This window comes from Melospiza georgiana, chromosome 5, assembly GCF_028018845.1.
Source record: "Melospiza georgiana isolate bMelGeo1 chromosome 5, bMelGeo1.pri, whole genome shotgun sequence".
Classification (NCBI taxonomy): Eukaryota; Metazoa; Chordata; class Aves; order Passeriformes; family Passerellidae; genus Melospiza; species Melospiza georgiana.
In genome coordinates, this window is record NC_080434.1 from 42005823 (window position 1) to 42013902 (window position 8080).

Sequence of the window (8080 nt, forward strand, 5' to 3'; positions counted from 1 at the left end):
CGCGTCAGAGATGCGGGAGGCCGGCGGTGGCTGGAGGCGGCTCCCCCTTCCCCGTTCTCCCCTCCCGGTTCACCCCTCCCGGTTCTCCCTCCGGCCCGGTGGCTCTTAGGGGGTAGCGGGAGGGCGGGGGGAGGACGGGACAACGGGGACTCTTTTCCCTGGCGGAAGCATCGCGCGGTAGTGTCTGGTCATGCGACAGTTTCTGCGGCGCGTGCGCGGCTCCGTGAGTGCGCTGGGGGGGGACTCCGGGCATGGCCGGGGACCGTCGGTAAAGTGGCGTTTAAAGCAGCGGCGAAGCGACGGCAAAAGGTGTTTGTTTTTAAGTTAATTGCAAGCAAGCCCCGAGCTGTGCCGATCCTAGGCGAAAGTGTCATGGTCTCGCCTGTTCTTTGCGCATCCCCGGTCTCCCAGCCTGTGTGTGCTGGAACAGAGCTGCCTGTGTTATCCCTGGTGATCTCTTGTTTACTGAGCTGCAAAATATAAATAGGGATTTGCCCTGGGCTTCGTTTACTTCCTTAGGCCTTCCCCGGCACAGAGGCCTGCAGCACTGTCCCTTTCCTTGTCGTTTCCAACCTGTCCGGCATTCCCACTGACAGCACAAGATGCCCGAAGTGTGGAAGCTGAGCCGCTGAGCCGTTGTCTCACAGCTCCGTTTACTCCCTGAGACCTGGAAGCTTTTGAGTGTTTAAATCCTTTTGTAACCTAAGCTTTTTTTTTTTTTTTTTTTTTTTTTTTTTTTTTTTTTTTTTTTTTTATAATGGGTTTGGAGCTGTGTTACAATACTGTACAGCAAAGACCAGGAAAAGAATAAATACTTGGCATGCAAATCCTGGCACGGTGATGAGTGTCAGAATCTTGCTGCACCACCAGCAGTTGAAATGAGGAGATAAAAGCAAGAAGTTCAGAGCAAAGGCAAATTGTTTTCTTTAAACTCCTTCCAGTATCTGTAGTTATTGGCTGTTCAGACAGCGCACAAAGGAGGATTTCCTCCGGAGATAATAAGCACAGTGACATATATCATCGAGGGAGAACATAGATTTTTTTTTTTTCTATTCATTTTCCAGCAAATTAACTCTGAAGCAGTTTGCTAAAAAATCATCCATCTCGAGCTTTTTTTAACCCCTTCCCTAGTAACATATAAGACTGAAATTAGAGTCTATTTTTGCTGTAGCAGCTCCTCTATGCTCAGGGTAAACTGTTCTTCAAATCCAAGCCTGCCATGTGCCGCTCCCTTCCATTTTTATTAATTTTTATCTTGAAATAGACTATGACTTTTAGAAGGTGTAGAGAAGGGCAAGTCCTGCTGGAATTTTATCTCGCTTTCACAATCCCATTCTAGGTCTTCTGGGTCTTTTTGCCCAAGAGTCAGTGTTTCAGAAGTCTAAAGCTGTGGCAGCTTTCCCAAATCCCAGTGGTAGTTTGTGGCCGTGACCACAACCAAGGGATTTAGCAGGATGGAGCATGAACTCCATGTGTTTGCAGGGAGAGATGGAAAGAGGCAATAGGGCTTTGTGCTGACAACAAAGGCAAGGGTTAGATGGGATTTTAGAAGGAATCCTGTGAGGGTGCTGAGGCCCTGGCACAGATTACCCGGAGAAGCTGTGGCTGCCCCTGGATCCCTGGCAGTGTGCAAGGCCAGGTTGGACAGGGCTTGGAGCAGCCTGGGACAGTGGAAGGTGTCCCTGCCCATGGCAGGGGGTAGGACTGGAATGATCTGTAAGGTCTCTGCCAGCCAGGGATGCAAAGGTGAATGGTGATTTTCATACCCACCCAACCTAGGTGCACTCAAAGTTCAGCTCGGGGAGTTCAAATCACACAGCAGCCTCAGAGCAAGGGGAAACTCACCTTGGTGCCAGGCAGCTTGTGAGGCTACATTAAAATAGTTTAAGCTCCAAGAAATGAAGGAGCCATTTGAATATCCCAAGGGGCTGGAAGCATGCAGACTTACAAAAATAACTTGTAAAAAAAATGAAAATAACAGCTGAACTGTTTGGGTTCAGCTGGTCAAGTTCCCTCTGTGACAGAGCACGTCCAATGATCCTTGCAGTTACCACTGTGGCTGTGCTCTGACTCCAGCCATTACGTAACTTATCTATATTTATTGCCAACCTGTGATCCTTCAAGTAGCAAGCAGGCTTTGATCAGCCCAGAGGAGACAGTTTTGATGTTGGTTGAAGAAACAAAGCCTTAAAAAAAAAAAAAAAGGGAAACAGACTCTGAGGGTTTCTCGATTTTCCAGAAAGAAAGTTAAACTCTGTTTTCTTTGTGAGAGGGACAGCTTGCAAATGTGGAATGCTGGGGAAAGCAGCAGAAGGAAACGAGGAGAACCCTAAAAACATGGTTTGTGGTGAAATTACCTGACAAGGCTTTGCTTAGCTTCCAGGGAGTAAGTGCTTGTCAAGGAAAAATTTTCAGCACAAAGGAATTCTCCCAGGGGAATGAAATGGGGTTTGAGCACTGAACTGTCTCGTCTCTGTGAAAACTGAACTATACAAAATCACTAGTAGTTTTTGAAAAACCTTCACCTTTTTCTTTGGGCAATGAATCAATCGATGGAATGCTGATTTTCCAAGTGAGCAGTGTGAAAATCAGTATACACAAATTATTAGGCTCTTCCACCTCATGAGTACATCAGCTGTTCTTGTTCCTACAGGCAATAATTAGCTGCACTTTGGGGAAAAAAAAAATTAACCCCCCCCCCCCAAACTGGTATTGCTGAAGAATGTGGCAAAGGAAAAAAGGGAACTAGATGCAGGCTCCTTCATTTCTTGGAGCTCAAGCTTAGCTTTCCAGCACAGCTGTTAAGGAAGGCTGTTGGCCTTGGAAAGCACCATCAGTGGAAGGACAGGAGTGTCAGCTCCAGTGGAACATCTCCACAAAGGCCCCTCAGGACTTTGTGTAGCTGTTCCCACCCTGCTCTTCCTCCCAGCAGGAATTTCAATTATTTACTAGGAAAACAAACCCTTCTCTTTGAGCTGCACAAGATTCTCTTCCTATCTGTTCCCAGCATGGAGCTCCTCAAAACACCAGGACACAGTTCTGCTTTCATCCACAACAGTCAAATACGTGCTCACATTTAGCAAATGAAGCACCTCTTTCACCTCACTCAGTGATTAATTCGGAGAGGGGAGCTGCAGACACTAAATTAACCTTTTTACCTGATTTAGTTTTACTAAATAAACAGCCCCATAATGTAATTTTCTCAACCAGAGCTGCTATTTTCTGCCGTTTGCTTTGCTATTTGGAACGTGTTCTGTTCCAGTTCTATTTCATTGAACTTGGTGACAGCAATATCTTCAGACTGTCCCCTTCACCCTGGGGATGCCACCAGTAAATCCATCATTCTTCCCAGAAAATAGATTATTAACTGGAAACACATGTCAGAACGTGCAAGAATACCAGCAGTGACACAAATGTGCCTCCTCCTTTCAGCATTCCCAGTTTTACCTTTTTAGTTTTTGCAGAGTGGTGTCATTGAATACAGCTTTAATTCCATTTCTCCCTTCCAAAACATAAAAATTCCTTGATTTTCTCCGTTTTCAAAAGGCAGATCATGTTGATTACCTGGCTGTGGCTATGCTTTCTTGTCCAGATCAGTATTTCTCACCGGATGTTTTGTGTCCTGGCGAGTTGATAACCTTACAAAAAGATCAGAGTTGCTGTGATGGGTGTGGATGTGCCTTTCCCAATGGGCCATTTGCACTTCTGTGTGTGGATGAGGATCACGTTTGCTGTTGGTGCCTCTGAGAAAGTGTGTCTGGGTGATTTCTTCTGGCAGGGAGCAGCAGCGTGTGAGTGAGACGTGCCTGGATGCAGGATCCTGCCACAGAGCTATGCTGGCAATGTTCCTGCAGCTGTTCCTTGGGAAACATCTGTGGGGCTGGCCTGGAGCTTGGTGCATCTCCCTTCACCCCTCTCAGAGCAGTTGGGCTTTGGAAAGCAAGGGGGAAATGGGATATTCCTTACTGGCACAGAGTCCTCAAGATTTGCAGAATTCCAGTGCCTCTTATTTCAGTAGGAACAACTGATCCACCTGACTGAAACTTTTCACATTTACAGCTGGGAAAACCCTTCCATCTGTGATATCTGTGTTTGTGTTGGCTGATAAAGAGCATTATGTACTGGCTGATGCCATCTCATAATTAGTGATTGTCCCTGTGCAAAGTATAGAAGACATTGTCCCAAGATCTCAATTTTAGCAAAGGACATACAAGAATTTAACACAGCCTGGGAAAGGAGAGAAAGGAGGATTTTGTGAGATAATTAAGGGCTTCTCATCTTTTCTGGAAAATGGAAGGTTAAATCATAAAATAAATTTACAATACCTGGTCCTTAGAGCTGAATACTTCCTAGCAAATCATTTTACTCAGCAGTTGCCTAGTTCTACAGGCAGGAAGGTGACTGCCTTTATTTTTTTCCTTGGTTTCACTTTTAATGACTAATTTAAATTCCATTTATGCAGAATCGCTGTGATTTTGAAAACGCCTCCTGAAATTATGCAGAACCACCTTTCTAAAAAAAAAAAAAAACCAAAAAAAAAAAAACCAAAAAAAACCAAAACTTTCCAAAGCCTTAAGTGCAACGCTGCCTAGAATTATCCTGTCAATTAAATAAAAGAACCCACTTAAAGACTTGGAATTTCCTTCAAGAATCACGGTTTTAGCACTGCATGCAATTTAGTTTTTAGCTGTGCTTTACAAGTTTTATGCCAGCTACTGGGAATAAGAACATTTTCCAAGAAAGAAACTGTTTCCCAGTAGATTTTTGGACTACTCTCTTTTAGGAAACTCATCCTGGGAGTCTTGTCCCAGGACTGTGGTGCAGCTGTGCTGGTATAGGGGCTCTTATTTAAATAAGGCAGTTATTTTCAGTAAACAAAGTATGTGCTATTAGTACATGGTAGATTTATTTAAATTATAACAGAGATTCTGTCTGAAACTTACTAAGTTACCACAGATTTGTGTTTGGGTCTTGTCAGCTCAAAATACTTTGTGCTCTGAGTTTTCTGAGCAAACAGGCTGGGTCTCTCTTTTCTGCCCCCTCCCTTCCTTTTTCCAGCGGCTGCTTGGAACTTGGGGTGTGGTCTCTGGGAGAGGCACTGTCACTGCTCCTCTCTGCCTTTGTCCAGTGAATCTCTTCCCTAACACCAAGCTCCATGTAATCTCTTACTGGGATGCCTTGCTCTCCTTTGGTCTCACAGGCAGCAAGCAATAAATCTGAATAAATTCATTTCTTTGTGAATGCTGAACTCGATTTCCAGGAGCACCAGGTGAGAGGCGTGGAATTACACTCCTGTGGGCACACAGGGGCTGGACCAGAGGGAACACTGCTCCCATGGCTACTGGAGGATCAAATGGCACTTTCCCTCAGGGGCTGCTGTCGGGGAACAAGGTTTAAACTCTGACAGATTTATGGATCATTTCATCTCCTAGACTCGTTCCTTCCAAAGGACCTGGTGAGGGGAAGCCCATGCCAAGGTTTTGATAGCTTTTATCCCCTAGGCACTGATCCCATTGCTCTTGGAGCAACAGCACCTGTGAATTGTTTCTCAGTGTGTGTACAGGTGGAGCCTTGATGGGTGTTTCCTGATATGTGTGTTTTGTATAAAAACACCACTCTGAGATTCCTGCCTCGCAGGTGTGAGCAGTGCTGCTGTCCTCCATACCGGCATAACGGGGTGTGGAGCACCATAAGGGACACTGGGATTCATTAGAGGCTGTTAATCGGGGCAGCTCTTTGCATAAGTGGCTCAAGGGAGCTGTTGTTCAAGTGACCCCTGCTTTTCCTCCGTGGGTGTCCAGAGTGGGCAGACAATGGCTGTGTCTGGAGCGTTAATTACTCTGTGTCCCTTAATCACCACGGTTTGTAATCCTATTGCAGTGTGGAAATCCACATGCCACAGGGCCCAATCAACACCTCTGTGTCATCCCCTGCCACTCAACACACAGCTCCCAGCCACCCAGAGCCATTCCTGGGGAGTGCTTTGGGCGTGCCTGGACAAGTTTTGCCAGGCCATTTTGGCAGATAGTTTAGCCAGGCTGGCCACAACAATCCCTGTTCAATAGGATGTGCATCTTTGGGTTCCCAAAGAATGTCAGGAAGGAACTGCTGCTCTGTAAAGCGTGTTACAGAAGAGGTAAATTGTGTTTCCTCAGAATGCTGGAAACGTTTCTTGTTCTCCCCCCACATTCTCACTCCCCTGAATCCCAAATAAATGCCACATTGAAAGAAAATTATTCCTTGCATAAGGGGAAAAATAGAAAAGAACAACAGATTTTGTTTGCTGACCTCGGCATGACTCCTCCTTTGCCTACAACACTCCATTGTTCTGCCAGGTCCAGGCAGCACAGGGAGCAGACTCATTTTCCCTGGTTTTAATCCCAAAGGTGCAGTCCATCACTTATATTAAGGATCCTTGGGGTTTGGTTGTTTTGGTTTTTGGTTGGGGTTTTTTTTTTCCTTGATCCTACTGAGCTGTTTTCAACAAGTGAGTTAATACTGAGGAACAAAGATGGGGCAGGAATCCCTCTCTCCTAATCTGGGAAATGAGCCATGTTCTGGTAAGAGATTCCCCCCTTAAGCTACATGAGATATGAGGGATACTTTTTCAGAGTGTTCTATGAGGTTTAAATTAGTAAAAGGGAAGGAATGTATGTGTTCAAGCAGGTATCTGGACTGGTACTTTTGGAGCTGTCCTGCTCTGTGCTTACACAATGAACCCTTTTGTCCTTTTAGGTAAACTGGAACATGTGGTGCTTTCCTACAGCAGCTGGAGAAGGAAGAACATCCCTACTCCATCTCTGTGACAGCAAGATGCACTTTGGAATGTGGGGAAGAAAAGAAAGGGAGCAACTGCTAAGGGGATTTTAATACGAGAGACTGGAGCTGAGACACTCATCCCATAAACATTACCTGAATGATGTCACTGCATGCAGCTGGCTGGAAGTCGGTTCCATTAGCAGCAATTGTTCAGTCTGGAGCAGGTCCATGTCTCAAACAGCTTTTATCCTCCCCAGAAATCAGTCTGTGTGATGGGAGGGATGGTCAGGTACATCTGCTGGTAGCTACAGGAACTCCAGCCCACGTCAGGAACATCCTGAGGAAAAGTCGAGCATGTTTACAGCGATCTCAGAGTCGCTGGCATCAAAATAAACTTGAGGGAAGTGTTGGCCGTCATCACTGGCACTGCAGACAGGGACTGTGCCTCGAAATAGAGCTTGGCAGAGCCCAGCACTGCTGATGGCTCGGTGGAGAAGGCGGATTTACTTTTCCAGCCTGTGACATTTCATAAACATTTTCTATTTGTTGGAGCTGTGGAACCTCACGAGGTCAAACCCAGCACTAATCTGTCAGAGTAACCTCCCCAGACTTTTGTCTCCAGTGTGTATACACATCCAATCGCTGCACTTTGGAATTGTCCCGGGACATTTATCCCTTTGTGTTTATCCATGAGCACGTTGGAACAGCCCCACAAAGCCTCCAGACGATATTTATTTTGTTTTTTCTGGTCCTGAGGACTCCATTAAGCAGAGGAGCCCTTTGATGCAGCCTTTGACTTTGGGGGTTGATCCACCACCTCCTTCCTGACCCACTGGGGCTTCGATTCATTCCACAGGAAGGGAAGTTTGGAAGTGCGCATCCCAAAACCACTGCAACACCGGGCTGCACAGAAATCTCTCGGTCTGAAGTAGGACACGGAGGGGTTTTAAATCCAGACGGGTCTTTGGGAACCCTCAAGTAACAACATGAGGAGAGTCCCACAGAGTTACATGGCGAGTTTGATCCATGAGGGCTGAGCATCCTTAGGCTGCTCCAGTCAGGTCAGCGTTCATCTTTATCCTGATTCGGGATACGGGAGCTGTGTGGGACAGGCGGTGTGGGGACAAGGGAGGGCTGAGGAACAGGCGGTGTGGGGACACGGGAGGGCCGTGGGACAGGCGCTGTGGGGACACGGGAGCGCTGTGGGACTGAGGGCGAGCGCTGCCACCCCCTCCTCCCCCCTCCATCGCCTCAGGGCACGCGCGCGCGGGCTCGTCGCGGTTGCCAGGGCTCGGAGCACTGGGCGGGGTGGAGGCAGAAC